This window comes from Scyliorhinus torazame, chromosome 1, assembly GCF_047496885.1.
Source record: "Scyliorhinus torazame isolate Kashiwa2021f chromosome 1, sScyTor2.1, whole genome shotgun sequence".
In the NCBI taxonomy this organism is placed as follows: Eukaryota; Metazoa; Chordata; class Chondrichthyes; order Carcharhiniformes; family Scyliorhinidae; genus Scyliorhinus; species Scyliorhinus torazame.
In genome coordinates, this window is record NC_092707.1 from 297,516,145 (window position 1) to 297,533,214 (window position 17,070).

A 17,070-nucleotide genomic window follows, 5' to 3' on the forward strand; every position below is an offset into this window, starting at 1 on the left:
GTAGCAGGGATAGGGGGGGGCTGGCAGTACCGAGCCTAAGTGAGTATTATTGGGCCGCTAATATTTCAATGGTGAGTAAGTGGATGGGAGAGGAGGAGGGAGCGGCGTGGAAGAGATTAAAGAGGGCGTCCTGTAGGGGGACTAGCCTACAGGCTATGGTGACAGCCCCATTGCCGTTCTCACCGAGGAACTACACCACAAGCCCGGTGGTGGTGGCTACACTGAAGATTTGGGGACAGTGAAGACGGCATAGGGGAAAGACTGGAGCCTTGGGGTGGTCCCCGATAAGAAACAACCATAGGTTTGCCCCGGGGGGAATGGATGGGGGATATGGAATGTGGCAAAGAGCAGGAATAACGCAACTGAAAGATCTGTTTGTGGATGGGAAGTTCGCGAGTCTGGGAGCGCTGACCGAGAAATATGGGTTGCCCCAAGGGAATGCATTCAGGTATATGCAACTGAGGGCTTTTGCGAGGCAACAGGTGAGGGAATTCCCGCAGCTCCCGACACAAGAGGTGCAGGACAGAGTCATCTCAAAGGCATGGGTGGGGGATGGTAAGGTGTCAGATATATATAGGGAAATGAGGGACGAAGGGGAGACTTTGGTAGATGAACTAAAAGGGAAATGGGAAGAAGAGCTGGGGGAGGAGATCGTGGAGGGGCTGTGGGCAGATGCCCTAAGCAGGGTAAACTCATCATCCTCGTGTGCCAGGCTAAGCCTGATTCAGTTTAAGGTATTACACAGGGCACATATGACTGGAGCACGGCTCAGTAAATTTTTTGGGGTGGAGGATAGGTGTGCGAGGTGCTCGAGAAGCCCAGCGAATCATACCCATATGTTTTGGTCATGCCCGGCACTACAGAGGTTTTGGATGGGGGTGACAAAGGTGCTTTCAAAAGTAGTAGGAGTCCGGGTCGAACCAAGCTGGGGGTTGGCTATATTTGGGGTTGCACAAGAGCCGGGAGTGCAGGAGGCGAGAGAGGCCGATGTTTTGGCCTTTGCGTCCCTAGTAGCCCGGCGCAGGATATTGCTAATGTGGAAAGAAGCCAAGCCCCCGGGGGTGGAGACCTGGATAAATGACATGGCGGGGTTTATAAAGCTAGAGCGGATTAAGTTCGTCCTAAGGGGGTCGGCTCAAGGGTTCACCAGGCGGTGGCAACCGTTCGTCGAATACCTCGCAGAAAGATAGACGGAATGGGAAAAAGAAGGCAGCAGCAGCAGCCCAGGATCGGGGGGGGGGGGGGGGGGGGGGGGGGGGGGGGGGGGGGAGAGAGGAGGGTGGGGGGGGGTGGGAGGAGGAGGAGGAACCAGAAGGACTCTCAGGGTTGTTAATATATACTGTATAGTATGTATAGGTCGTTGCTACAGATAATTATATATTGGACTGTTAAATTATATTTTTGGAGAGTGTTACTTGTGACAAGGCATTTGCCAATTTGGGCTAGTTTTCATTTTTGTTATTTATTATTTATTCATTTTTTGTTTATAAAATAGGTCATTGTTATTTGTGTTGTTATAATATTGTGTAAAGGATGCACAAGGTACTGTGTTGGTTGACCAAAAATTTTCAATAAAATATTTAATTAAAAAAAAAAAAAAAAATGTGACTATTTCCCTTTTAGAAGCCACCATGGATTCAGCTTCCACCAACATATCACGCAAAAATCTCTGCATGAAAGTTTTTGTCTAATCTCTCGTTGTTCATTTACAATCTATGCCTTTTAGTTACTCAGTGACCAGTGGAAATATGTTTACCCTATTCTTCTTTAAACCCCTCTATTTTGTGTGCTTCTGACAAATCTCTCCACTTTCTTTGTCCTTACCAAGACCCCTCAAGTCTTTCAAAGAAAGCAACTTATCCTTATTCCAAAGTTATAATCAAAAAGATTAAATATCAGTGTTATTTTTTAAAAAAAAATATTCACAAATTGGTATTGGTGCCGTGGTTTTAAAACCAATTGTTCCCTGGATTCTAATTATTTTTTTAAACTGTTGATTTCAAAAAGGTAAAAAAAAACACATTTCTCTAGCTTCTGAGTTAGCAGAAGCTATACTCAAATTGCCCCTTGATGTTTCCCATTATAGCCAAGCACTTGAGGTCAGCTCAGAGTAGCAGACTCGGCTCATACTCCCACCAGCGCTTTTCACAAGGATCCATCTGGTCAATATACACATGGGCTCATGAATCAGTATAGCTCTGCAGTAGCTGCAGGTGACCAACTATATGAAACCACAGGGGTGATGTAAATCAGGCTCAAGACCAGCTCAAGCTGACAAAAATCAATAGGTTTTGTGAGGTGACAATAAAATGAAGTGATCTATTATGCAAGAATAGGCGCAGCACGAGGTATTAAGCACTTATTTACTTCAGGCAGGTTCTGTTTAACTTAGAACCAATTCCATGATGCTTACATGAAATATTACTTTAAAGATCATACTTCAAGGGCTGGTAGCCCAATGCTCAATACTGTGCTCTCCAGCAATTGAATGCAAATGTCTTAAATTGGCTCGCGATTCAATTTTGTTTCATCCAAAATTAATTTTAAATGAACCGATTCACTACAAATATAATCAGGCCCTGACAAAATCGAAGCAATTACTTTCAAATGGCAATTTATTATGTTCCCAGGGTTGATCATTCCTTGATAAATGTTGTAATTTGAAGCAGTGCAGAGAGTGACAATTCAACTTCGACATTGTCCGTATCTACCACATACGCTCTTTCCCAGCTGTAATTGGAGATAATCTGTGTCCCATAAAAGGTTCACGTAAAATTCTCAATTTAAGTCCAAAGCCTCATAATTGTTCCTCATTTATCTTGATGTAACCTTGTTGGAAACTTAAAAACCATTCACACTGTTTTCTCTGTCTGTGGTACGTAACTGTAATCAATTTAGTCATATTAGGAAAGATGGTCAGCCATGTCAGAAACACTGATTTTTTAGAACAGTGTGCTCACTTATGCCATATATATTGGTTGGATTGGACTCTATCCTGCAACTTCAACATTTATAGAAATTCTACATGACAAGAAAGGGACCCGGGTTCGATTCCCGGCTTGGGTCAGTGTCTGTGTGGAGTCTGCATGTTCTCCCAGTGTCTGCGTGGGTTTCCTTCGGGTGCTCCGGTTTCCTCCCATAGGTTCTAAAAGACGTGCTTGTTAGGTGAATTAGACATTCGGAATTCTCCTTCTGTGTACCCGAACAGGCGCCAGAGTGTGCCAACTGGGGGATCTTCACAGGAACTTAATTGCAGTGTTAATGTAAGCCTACTTGTGACAATAATAAAGGTTATATTAAATGCACCTTTTTACCATTAGAATGCTGAGAAATCCCAAGTGAAATTCAAACTCCACAAAGAGAAGTACTATATGTTATAATGGTCTACCATCTCGGTGTAGATTTAGATTCAAAAATAAAGATCAAGCTATCTAAAGTATAGCTGGCTGAATATTTAATTCAGAAATTAAATGTTCAAAAATGAATGTTCATACATTCACAGCAGAGTTTTGCTACTAGAGTATTCAGATAAGGTTAAAACCTTTTTGCTAAGATCAACATTAGGAACTCTAAATCAAGCGATTTTCAGAAAAGACCAGCCAGGGTGCAAACAGCTGAAAAAACTTTAACCCTTTTCTGCAGAGGATGATATTTATTTTGCTTCAGAGTTGGGAACAGCAATTAGCAAATCCAATTCAAGAATTCCATCAAAATCAACTAAAATTCAAAATTACTGATGTGGATAACACTGCATCATTAAAAACCAGCGATTTACAGGTAGTTCTGCTTGACCTTTACTTTACCCATTTCATTCAGTAATTTGTTGTCATTTTGTTAATTTCTTACGCCCCTCTCTTCCCCAGACAGTGCCATACTCTTTCTGGAGTACACCTGAAGATATTTGGGGAAATAGCAGCATAGGAGTGTACTAAAGTAAGTCCATCTGAAGTATTCTGGCTCCAAACGTGGACCATCCTAATCGCCAATCTTAAAATCATCATCCTGGTTTCCAAATCTCTCCTGTGGTGATATGCATCACTGTAAATACACATGGGGTTAATATAATGACACTACACCTAGAGGGAGCACCAGAGACATGACACACAGACATTCAACCAATAGGTCAGTAAGATAGGACACGACCAATGGGCAGTCACGACACACACACACACACGCAGAGGTGACACTACCACAGGGGGGCATTACACCAACCCACATAGAAGGACACAGCACACATGATCTTCCTCTTTCCAGTGGAGACACTTAGTGAGTACTGACAGGGTTGATTGAAACACATCACACCCACCACGTGGATTGTAGCAGACTGGTTAGTTAGTCTGAGTAGCTATAGCAGGATTAACAGGAGAGTCCACAGGGTTGATTGAAACACATCACACCCACCACGTGGATTGTAGCAGACTGGTAAGTTTGTCTGAGTAGCTATAGCAGGATTAATAGGAGAGTCGAATCCAAGTAGGAGAATCGTTAACAGTTTAATAAATGTGTTAAAGCTATCTCCAAGTCTGAACCTTCCTTTGTCAGGGTGTACATCAAGGAAGCAGCTTATGCTACGTCAAGAGCATAACAAAACATCTCCATTACCTCCTTGAGCCCTACAAGAATTTGCATATGTATAGCATTGTTAATGTATTAGAACCTCCTAAGGCACTTCACAGCAGTGTTAGCAAAACAATATTTGACACCACAGAAGGAAATATTACAAAGATCTTGGTGAAAAACAGAGAAGTTTTAAGAGTAGCTTGAAATGGAGTTTGCACATTCTCCCCATGTCTGCGTGGGTCTCACCCCACACAACCCAAAGATGCACAGGGTAAGTCAATTGGCCATGCTACATTGCCCCTTAATCGGAAAAAAAAGAATTGGGTACTTTATAATTATTCAAAATAAATAAATAAAATTGAATGTCAGGTGTGATTTTGATTTGGGGCAAAGCCTGATTGGAGGGATTGAAACATGGGCCTAAATCTAGGAAGCAATATGTATTCAAGGGCCTGAGAGGAGAGGGAGTTGGAGATGGGGCTGTAGTTTTAAAGTACAGAGAACTCATGGGTACGTTGTCTTTGAGGAGTGGACTGACTACATGAATTTTGAAGGGGGAAGAGAAACAATATTTGAAAGATAGGACCATTAATAGTTACAGGTGAGAGGTCAGTAGTTTGTTGGGACTAGGGTTGAGAGAAGTGGGTCCTATGGACAGAATGCGCTCTGAGATTTGATAGAAGAGAAACTGCAGAAAGGTACAAGACTATATACAAGAGCTGGATTACAGTACTGACCAGTGGGGACCTTTTAACACAAGATCACTGTAACCAGCTTCTGGGGCTCTGGTGTACCAACAAAGCCTAACCAACCGGTTACAATAAAAATATGAATATAAAATTAAGGCAGGGGATACTTAATAGAACATTTGGCCTTGTGGACCATGGGAAGGGAGAGAAGCAGCAGAGAGAGGTGAACAGATTCTCAGAGATACTTGTGCTTCTCCAAATGTGGCCTCCAGCAAATCCCTAATTTTCTTTGCATCACTGCTGGTGATCATGCCTCTAGCTGCTTGGTTCCAAGCTCAGAAATTCTCTCCACCCCTCTTTTACCAAGTTCCTTAAAACCGCTTTCTTTGACCAAGTTTTTAGTCACCCACCCTTATTGTACTACATTAGATTCTATATAAATGAAAGTCTTTTGGTCATTTTGTTATTTGACCAGAGGTGTATTATGCACACCAGTGAAAGTCATTCAGGAGTGGCATGGTGGCGCAGTGGTTAGCACTGCTGCATCACGGCGCCGAGGACCCGGGTTCGATCCCGGGTCACTGTCCATGTGCAGTTTGCACTTTCTCCCAGTGTCTGTGTGGGTCTCACACCCACAACCCAAAGATGTGCAGGGTAGGTGGATTGGCCACAATAAATTGCCCCTTAATTGGAGAAAAAAAGTGGGTACTCTAAATTTATTTTTAAAATGCAAAGCCATTCAATGGTTTTTGTTAAATTAAAAATATGAAGGTTGTTATGTAATGCCTGATGCAATGAATTATGGGGCACACCATTTGCAATCCAAATCAATTTGCAAACAAATCACAATGAGAAAAGATTTCCTTTAGTTTAGTTTACTCTAAATTGGGGACAGTTCAGGGTTATTATACAGTACATCAGGAACTGGCTCTCAGCCATGTCCATGTTCTTCCAATCCACGATGTACAAGTGTGCAAGACAAGGAGGCATGGTTCTGAAACTACAAATACAGCACACCAATATTGCAGCACTGCAATTCAATTCTTAGCTGCTAAAAAGTCGTTTTCAGTAAGCTGGGAACCATGTTCATATGGGTAGGAGAGTTCAGAGCACACTTGCACATCAATTTGAACAAAGCTGGAAAGTTAATTGTCCCATGCTACACCGGCCATCACCAGAGTAGACTTGTCAAACAATCAGCATTCTCTTCTTATGCAGTAAATTGTTATTCCCCTTTATGTGGTAATTTATTGTGAGATATTCTGGTGAGTGCAAGACAAAAAGCTTTGATAACATGTCTCTGTCAGCAATATTCACTGTTTGTATTACCAAATGACTACAAAATTATTTTGGAAAAGGCAAAATGGCAAAGGAATGAGGTTGCAATTTAAACTACTTGTATATTGTTTTTCAGAATGATTAAGTACAAATATTAAAATAGGCAAATAAAGATAATGTTTTGTAAAAACATAGGACTTAGGAGCAAAGGTGGGCCATTCAGCCCTTCAAGCCTGCTTAGCCATTCAATTAGATTATGGTTGATCTGGTTGTGGTCTCAGCATACAGTAGTATTCATGAACTGAACTGAACTGGGAGGTTCTTCCACTTTTCCTGAAACGTGGATTTAAATGGCTAGTCAAAATCAAAAAGCAAACAGGAACTTGCACATTCACTTTCTTTGGTTTCAACAATAGTTGACGATGGCTCTACGCAGTTCATTAAGGAAGTCAACATTCTATCTCAAAGTGATTCATTCTTCAACAAAAATCGTTAATGTGCTCTTAAAATACATTATTGCCGACTTCCGGGTGCGGCTATGCAGAGCTAGGTCGCATATTCGGCAGCTCCTGCTTGGAACGGACTTTTGGGCTCTTTTACAGGGCCCCCACGGCATTTGTTTGACATTTCCCGGTGTGGGAAGAAGGCGGCAATATTCCCCCGACAGTGTCCCCCAGGAAGGGTATGTCTCTTGGTTGCCAGACACACGCAGAAACAGTGAAAGATTTGGCTGCAACTACAGGATAAACAGGGCCTCTTCCAGCATGCAGGCGGGGGAAGGGCAAGCTTAAAGCTGCAAGCTGACCTGAGGGCCTGTATCAAAGGTGAATTCTAGCAGCAGAGGGAACAACTGTGAAAAGACCTCATCAAGGCCACTGAAGGGACTTCCGGTTGCGGTGATGCCTAGCTAGCCGCACGCTTCGGCGGCTCCAGCTCCGACGGACCTTCGGGCTCTTTTAAGAGCCTCAACGGGGAATTTTTCGACGACGCAACCCGGTGTGGGGCGTGTGAGAAGGGAGTCCCCCCCAAACGAAGGAGGAAAAAACCGGCGGCGGCGGCTGCAGCGCGAGGAATCGTCGACCAAAGGGTCAGAAAGAGAGAAGTACAAGATGGCGGCGGAGAAAGCGCAGGCGACATGGGGGCCTGAGCATGAAATTGTGAGACGGTGCGTGGAGCTGCTGAAGAGGGAGGTGCTGACCCCGTTGCTACAGGCAATTGAGGGGCTCAAGGAGACATTAAAGACCCAGGAGACAGAGCTCCGTGTGGTGGAGCAGAAGGTGACAGATATTGAGGACGAGATCCTGGGCCTGGCGGTTAAGACACAGACGCACGAGGCACTTCATAAAAAGTGTACTGAAAGGATCGAAGCCCTAGAAAATGGAGCGCGAAGGAAGAACCTTCGGATACTGGGTCTCCCTGAGGGTGTGGAAGGAGTGGACTGTGGAGCGTACGCAAGTACGATGCTGAGCTCACTGATGGGTGCTGAGGCCCCTACGGGCCCCTTGGAGGTGGAGTGGGCAAATCGGATTCCGGCGAGAAGACCAAAAGCGGGAGAACCACCCAGGGCGATAATCGTGCGATTTTACCGCCTTAAGGATAGAGAAGAGGTCCTGAGATGGGCTAAAAAGGTGCGGAGTAGCAGATGGGAGAATGCAGTGGTACGGGTATACCAGGATTGGAGTGCGGAGGTGGCGAGAAGGAGGGCGAGCTTCAACCGAGCCAAAGAGGTGTTGCATAAAAGGAAGGTGAAGTTCGGGATGCTGCAGCCGGCAAGACTATGGGTCACGTATCAGGAGAGACACCATTATTTCGAGACGGCGGAGGAAGCATGGACCTTCATCAAAGAAGAGAAATTGGATCGGAACTGAGGGACTGATGCTGCAGGAAATGTTATTGTTAATGTTACGGTGGAAGTTAATTGAGCAGTAAACAGGGAAGGGGGGAGACATTGGGGAAATGTGGGCGCCGGTGAGGGGGGAAAGACGGGACATAGTTGGAGAATGGGGAAGGGGAGGGGGAGGGGAAAGGGAGCTGCGCCATAAGAGGCGGGTCAGGTAAAGGGATGTTCCCGCACCAGAAAGAATAAGGCGGGAAGACAGGCGCAAGGCGGATGGGAGTTCCCCACATGGGGGGGGTCGAGGAGTGAGCAGGAGTAGCCGGGGTCAGTTGAAGTCAGCTGACTTACGGAAGTAATATGGGGGGAGCAATCAAGCTAGAAAGAGATCTAGCGGGGAGGGGAGGAGGGAGGGAGAAGGGGGGGGACAACTGGGTTGCTGCTGCGGAAATCCAAAAGGAAATGGCTAAAGAGTGGGTGGGCGGGGATGGTGTGCGACGCTGGGGGAGCGAGCGGGAGCGCGGAGGCGGGATATGGGACTGGCCTAGAGAAGGTAATGGCTAGTCGACACGGGAGGGGGGCAGGTAGCCCCCTAGTGAGGCTGATCACGTGGAACGTGAGAGGCCTGAACGGACCGATAAAAAGGGCCCGAGTGCTCGCGCATTTGAAAGGACTAAGGGCAGACGTGGTTATGCTCCAAGAGACGCACCTAAAGGTGGCGGACCAAGTTAGGCTAAGGAAAGGATGGGTGAGACAGGTGTTCCACTCAGGACTGGACGCAAAGAATAGAGGGGTGGCCATTTTGGTGGGGAAACAGGTCGCATTTGAAGCAAAGAACATCGTAGCAGATAGCGGAGGTAGATATGTAATGGTGAGTGGTAGGCTGGAGGGAATGGAGGTCGTGTTGGTTAACGTGTATGCCCCAAACTGGGACGATGCGGGATTTATGAGACGGATGCTGGGGCGTATACCGGACCTGGAGGTAGGAAACTTGATTTTAGGAGGGGACTTTAATACGGTGCTGGACCCGGGGCTAGATAGATCCAGCTCAAGGACCGGAAGAAGGCCGGCAGCGGCCAAGGTACTTAAGGGGTTTATGGACCAAATGGGGGGAGTGGATCCATGGCGATTTCTTAGACCTAGGGCTAGGGAGTATTCCTTCTTCTCCCATGTCCATAAAGTGTACTCCCGGATAGATTTTTTTGTTTTGGGAAGGTCGTTGATCTCTAGGGTGGAAGAAGCTGAGTACTCAGCCATAGCGGTTTCGGATCATGCCCCACATTGGGTGGACCTGGAATTAGGAGAGGAAAGGGAGCAGAGAACACTCTGGCGATTAGATGTGGGACTGATGGCGGATGAGGGAGTGTGTGCAAGAGTGCGGGGGTGTATTGAGAGATACCTGGAGGTCAATGACGACGGCGAGGTCCCTGTGGGAGTGGTATGGGAAGCACTAAAAGCGGTGGTCAGAGGAGAGCTGATCTCCATTGGGGCCCACAAAAGGAAAACAGAGGCCAAGGAAAGGGAAAGATTACTGGGGGAGATTTTAAGGGTGGATAGGGAATTTGCAGAGACCCCGGAGGAGGAATTGTACAGGGAGAGGAGACGACTCCAGACGGAATTTGACCTTCTGACCACCAGAAAGGCGGAGGTACTGTGGAGGAAGGCACAGGGGAGGAGGTATGAATATGGGGAAAAGGCGAGTCGCCTGTTGGCTCATCAATTGCGAAAGAGGGCAGCAGCGAGGGAAATAGGAGGAATTAGAGACGAAAGGGGAGACACGGTGCGAAGGGCAGGAAAGATAAATGAGGTGTTCAAGACCTTCTATGAGGAACTGTATAGGTCTCAACCCCCAGAGGGAGAGGAGGGGATGCGGCAGTTCCTGGACCAATTGAGGTTCCCGAAAGTGGAGGAGCGGGGGGTGGTAGGCCTGGGGGCACCGATTGGGGTGGACGAGGTTATTAAGGGACTGGGAAGCATGCAAGCAGGGAAGGCCCCAGGACCAGACGGGTTCCCGGTGGAGTATTACAGAAAATATGTGGACTTGTTGGCCCCGTTGATGGTGAGGACGTTCAATGAGGCCAGGAAAGGGGGGACTCTACCCCCGACGATGTCGGAGGCGACGATATCGTTAATTTTGAAGAGGGATAAAGATCCGTTGCAGTGCGGGTCCTATAGACCCATTTCATTGTTGAACGTGGACGCCAAATTGTTGGCAAAGGTACTGGCATCGAGGATAGAGGACTGTGTCCCGGGGGTGGTGCACGAAGACCAGACAGGGTTCGTAAAAGGGAGACAACTGAATGTTAACGTGCGACGACTATTAGGGGTGATAATGATGCCCCCAGTGGAGGGGGAGGCAGAGATAGTGGCGGCAATGGACGCAGAGAAGGCATTTGATAGGGTGGAGTGGGAGTATTTATGGGAAGTGTTAAGGAGGTTTGGGTTTGGGAACGGGTTTATTAGCTGGGTTAGACTTCTTTATGGGGCTCCAACGGCAAGCGTAGTTACAGGTCGACATAGATCGGAGTATTTCCGACTATATAGGGGAACAAGACAGGGATGCCCGCTGTCTCCATTGTTGTTCGCGTTGGCAATTGAACCTCTGGCCATGGCGTTGAGAGACTCCAGGAAATGGAGAGGGGTGATTAGAGGGGGAGAAGAACACCGAGTCTCGTTATATGCGGATGACCTATTGTTATACGTGTCGGACCCAGCGGGGGGAATGATAGAGGTTATGCGAATTTTGAGGGGGTTCGGGGATTTCTCGGGGTATAGGCTAAACATGGGGAAGAGTGAATTATTTGTGATACATCCAGGGGACCAGAGTAGAGAGATAGAAGGCTTGCCTCTAAGGAAAGTGGAAAGAAACTTTCGATACCTGGGGATTCAGATCGCTAGGAGCTGGGGAACCTTGCACAGACTTAATCTGACACGGTTGGTAGAACAAATGGAGGAGGACTTTAAGAGGTGGGACATGCAGCCTCTATCACTGGCGGGCAGGGTGCAAGCAATTAAGATGATGGTCCTCCCGAGGTTCTTATTTGTATTTCAATGTCTCCCTATACTAATCACTAAGACCTTTTTTAATAAAATAGACAGGAGCATCACGAGCTTCGTGTGGGCAGGGAAAGTTCCGAGAGTAAGGAGGGGGTTCCTTCAGCGTAGTAGGGACAGAGGAGGATTGGCACTACCGAACTTGGGCGATTACTATTGGGCCGCCAATGTGGCAATGATACGTAAATGGATGATGGAGGGTGAGGGAGCGGCGTGGGAAAGACTGGAGAGAAAGTCCTGTAAAGGGACGAGTTTAGAGGCGCTGGTGACGGCGCCGCTACCGATCTCACCTAAAAAGTTTACCACGAACCCGGTGGTGGCGGCAACATTGAATATCTGGGGACAGTGGAGGCGACAGAGAGGGGTGCGGGGAGCCCTGGTGGGGTCCCCAATCAGGAACAACCATAGGTTCACCCCAGGAAGAATGGATGGAGGATTTCAGAGCTGTTCCAGTTGGGAATTAGGAGGGTGGGAGATTTATTTATAGATGGGACTTTTGCGAGCTTGGGAGCATTGGAGGAAAAGTATAAGTTGCCCCGGGGGAAATTTCTTGAGATATATGCAGGTGAGGGCATTTACTAGACAACAGGTGAGGGAATTTCCATTGCTCCCGACACAGGGGATACAGGACAGGGTGCTTTCAGGGGTGTGGGTCGGAGAGGGCAAGGTGTCAGAGATTTACCGAGAGATGAGGGAAGAGGGGGAGGAGTCGGTGGGCGAACTAAAAGGAAAGTGGGAAGAAGAACTAGGGGAGGAGATAGAGGAGGGTATGTGGGCTGATGCCCTAAGCAGGGTAAATTCCTCTTCCTCATGCGCCAGGCTTAGCCTGATTCAATTTAAGGTGCTACATAGAGCACACATAACGGGAGCAAGATTGAGCAGGTTCTTTGGAGTGGAGGACAAATGTGGGAGGTGTGGCGGGAGCCCGGCAAACCACGCACATATGTTTTGGGCATGCCCGGCACTGGAAGGGTATTGGAAGGGAGTGACGGGAGTGATTTCGCGGGTGGTGAAGGCCCGGGTCAAACCAGGCTGGGGGTTAGCTCTATTTGGAGTTGCGGAAGAGTCGGGAGTGCAGGAGGCGAAAGAGGCCGACGTTGTGGCCTTTGCGTCCCTAGTAGCCCGGCGCAGGATCCTACTCATGTGGAAGGAGGCGAAACCCCCCGGACTGGAGGCCTGGGTAAATGATATGGCGGGGTTCATTAAACTGGAGCAGATAAAGTTTGCCCTGAGAGGATCGGCTCAAGGGTTCACCAGGCGGTGGCAGCCATTTCTCGACTACCTAGGGGAACGTTAGAGGGAAGACAGATGACCAGCAGCAGCAACCCAGGGGGAGGGGGGGGGGGGGGGGGGGGAGGGGGGGTTTAGTTTAGGTCAAAGATAAAGGGGTTTTGTTACTTGTGTATTGTTTAAAATTTCTGTATTGTTATTGTTGCGTTTGCTTTGTAAGAGGGGAAAAATTGTTGTTTGGGAAAAAATTTTCAATAAAACATTTATAAAAAAAAAAAAAAAAAAATACATTATTGCCAAACTCTCATTTTCAGAAAATGTACAAAGGAAATGAAAACTCAAGATATTTTAAAATTAAATCCAACTTAATGCCTCCTCCCTACTCAGGCTCTAAATCTTTTTCTCCTATTTCACAGAGTGTGCAGGTCTCTGGCAAGGCCAGCATTTATTATCCATCCCTAATTGCCCTCGAGAAGATGGTGGCCCACTGCTGTCCATTTGCTATAATGCACATTCAGTGCTGGTAGGAAAGGTGTCCCAGGATTTTTGACCCAACAACAGTGAAGAAACAGTGATGTATTTCCAAGTTAAGGTGGCATGCAACTTAAAGGGAAACTTGCGGTGTTCCCATGTATCTGCTGTCTTTGTCCTTCTAGGTGGTAGAAGCCTCTGGTTTGGAAGCGGTTTCCAACAAATCAACATTAGCAAACTGCTGCAGTACATCTCATATACAGTATATAATGCTGTTACTGTGTGTCAATTGAATGAATGTTTAAGCAGAATGCTTTTCTTAGATGATATTGAGGTTGAGTGTGGAACTACACTCATCCAGGCAAGTGGAGAGCATTTCATTATGCTCTTGACTTGTGATTTGAAGATGGTGGACACGCTTTGCAGAGTCAGAAGGCGAGTTACTCTTCAGAATTCCAACCTGCTCTTGTAGCCACAATATTTATAAGGTTGGTCCAATTATCCAACAAACATCCCACCTCTAAACTTATGATGGAGGGAAAGTCTTTGGTGAAGCAGCTGAATTTGGTTAGGACACTACCCTAAAGTGATGCTCTGGAACGAAGATGATTAGCATCCAGCAACTACAACCAGCTTCCTTTGTGCTCAGACTTCCTGTGGAACCACCTCCATCAACTCCCCTCTCCTGAAATGAAGCCCGAAAATATCTGACATGATGCTGGTATGTACCTTTCATAACAGTTCCGACAATGAGTCTGCATCTTATTTAATTTGCCTGTCTCCAATAATAAGTCTGTTTATATGTTCTGTACTTGCACGGGCATACGAGTATGTTTAAATAGTCTCTTCCAAGTGCTTACATATTAAAATGGGAATGTACAGACAGGGGTATCCACAAAGTATAAAATACTGCAATCAATTACAGATCAGAACGGCAATGAAAGCGCAATACTTAAATCACTTTTTTTTTGGAGTTATATCTGGCCTGGACATCAGAATTGTACTACAACTTTGGCAATAATCTGCTTTACAATGATGGTAAAGTAGCAGAAAATGCATTCTATAACAAAGAGCTGATGGCATGTCAGCTGTAATTGCCAAGTACACTCTGGGATTCCAAAGTATAAATTGATAATAGTCTTTAGTCATGCAGTACAAAATAAACCAAACAGTAAGTTTGCACAAAACATATTTAAGATTAAGAGATATCACAATTTCCTCTCTGGAGAATGCACCAGCTTTGTTTTACAGTGGTTTGCTATTCACAGCAACAAACTCATAAGCAGGTACAAATTATTACTTATATGTCCTTGCTGCATGACACAATGCGGTCACTCAATTTTAAAAAATAAAGCCACTCATTAGTATCAGAGACTCGACATAGATCAAATGAAGTTGCTCTATTGTTGAGCCACCTTTCAATTACAAAGAGCATAATTACATTTTGTGCCTTTTGTTCTCAGCAATATTACACAGCAGTGTTAAGAGGCATAGAATACAACAGAGACAGATGGAATCATTTGATCAGATTTAGCTTTAGGCAAATTATATATATTGTGAAATATTAATTTTCTTAGCCAATGACAGCTATAAGATTAGTAGCACTGCTCCTGCAGAGGGGTGTATAGCCTATTTTCGCATTGATCAAATGAACCTACATCCTGGGAGGAATCACTGCCAACTGCATACCGTGACAAAGGCCAAGGGAGTGCCTGTAATGTGGAGTTAGAGGAACTGAGCTCATAAATACAATTAGCCAACAATTCAACTTACACGAAGCATGAAGGTAGAAAAGCAAAAAAACTACTAAGGAAGCGGTGTGTTAGAATAGTATGCAACACATTATTAGAGTGTTTCCTTTGGAAGGACCCGACTGCCAAATTTGTTTCATTACTGATTTGGCCATGCATAAATTTCCATGTGTATGATTTGATGAAATTAAACTGGACAGAAATCATGAATAAAAACACAGAGTTGCGGGAGAAGATTTCACTCAGTCCAAGTATCCTTCCCTGTGTCTGTACTCTGGCATATGTTTCTGTGTATGGGACCTTCCTCAATATTAAGACTGTCCATATGAACGCAAGACACTGAAAATAGAGCTGAAAATTCAGTCCAGTTGGGGCCTGGAGCAGAGTTGATACATCTATCTGCATCACCATCAGGACATGGCTGAAAATCACTGCAAATAATTTACTCAAACGTTTAATTTCCTGATCGTGTTGCAACCAGAGTCTGACATGAATGGTAGTGCAGCACTAGATGTTATAGTCCTGTCCAGTTCTGTGGAAAGTTGGTCAAAAATCAAGTTCAATCCAATCCAAACAAACCTCTGCACCATGCATGGCTAACATGGCCCTAGCAACAATAATTTAAACTTAAAATTATCCTGAGGTAGGCTCAACGCTCCTCAAATGGACATCTTGGTAACTCTTACATCTCCAGTGAAGAGGGATCCTGTAAACTAAGTTTAAACAAAAATCATATTTATATTATGGTCTACTCCTGATCATTCGAATTTCATTCTGCACAAAAAGAGAAATTCAAACGATCTAGTATTTCGAACTATCTAACCTTGAAGCTGCAGCCGCTGAAAACAATTCATTTCCTTGCTCAGTAAATAACACATGGCTCTGTCCTCCAGTTGCATTGCCAAATTAAAAACACACAACTAGGCCTCCAGGTTCAGCTGGGCTGCAAGGCTGGAGACTTCTCCACACGCCGAAACACTTGCTGCCTGTTTTCTTTCTTCCTACAAGAGGATGAAATCTCTGCTCTTTCATTAGAACGATGATTTAACAGAGAAAGTCTGGATTATGAAAACATGAACATAATCCCTACAGGCTTTTCGGTTATAAAAAAGGTGCAAGAAAAATTTCAAAGCTGACCGGGAACGTTTAAAGTTGACTCTGAAGGCTCACAAGAGACAACAGGGTAAAAGAAAATGCGCATTTATTTGGCGAGAAAAAACATTGAATTCCAATTGGTCTCTCAAATTACAATACTTCAAAACAGTGGTTGCAGAAATGACAGGGTAGTATTCAATATCTGCTGGCCTGGACTTGTGTCCGTGGCGATGTGGGCGAGAATTCTGCGAGATTCTAAGCTGCTGAATGTGAAGCCGGCTGTGTAGCTGGCAAACTGCATGCCTGATTGCTCACTTCAGCCAGGACTCTGCAAAGCAAGAGAGATTTTGGTCTGATGTTTCAGTGCCCAACAAATGCTGCAGCTTCCAACGGTTTATTTACATATATCTGCACAAGGGAAACAGATTGTAATGTATGAATATCATAATCAATAGATTGTTCTCGATAACCAGACTGAAAAGAAATGCCTGTTGTTCTTCTCTGTGCATTATATGAAGTTTGGCCAAGATAGCTCTCTTTTTTTTTTAAATAATATTTTATTAAGCTATTGAAAATTTTTATAACAGTAATATAAACATGACATCAACATGGTAAAATAAACATTTCCCCCCAACCCAATCTTCACGCACCTCAACCATACAACAACAATCCCCCCCCCCCTCCCCTCCCCCCTCCTCCTCTCCCCCCCCCCCCTTCCTCCTCTCCCCCCCCCCCTCCTCCTCTCCCCCCCCCCCCCTCCTCTCCCCCCCCCCCCCCCCTCCCCTCCCCCCTCCCCCCCTCCTCCTCTCCCCCCCCCCCCCTTGGAATACGGCATCTGCTGACATTTTAATTTGCCCCGAGAAAGTCGATGAACGGCTGCCACCTCCGGGAGAACCCCAACATTGACCCTCTTAAGGCAAACTTTATTTTCTCGAGACTGAGAAACCCAGCCATGTCACTAACCCAGGTCCGCTACACTCAGGGGCTTCGAGTCCCTCCACATTAACAAGATCCGTCTCCGGGGCTACCAGGGAGGCAAAGGCCAAGACGTCGGCCTCTTTCGCCCCCTGAAATCCCACATCTTCCGACACTCCAAAGATCGCTACCT

The 17,070-nt window shown here is 45.8% G+C and overlaps 1 protein-coding gene across 3 annotated transcripts in view; it reads right to left on the bottom strand.

Annotated features, from left to right (window-relative positions):
* The window catches only part of LOC140422747 (rho guanine nucleotide exchange factor TIAM2-like), a 586,909-nt gene that overhangs the window by 474,394 nt on the left and 95,445 nt on the right, over nucleotides 1–17,070 (bottom strand). The gene's annotated exons all lie outside the window — the stretch shown is intronic.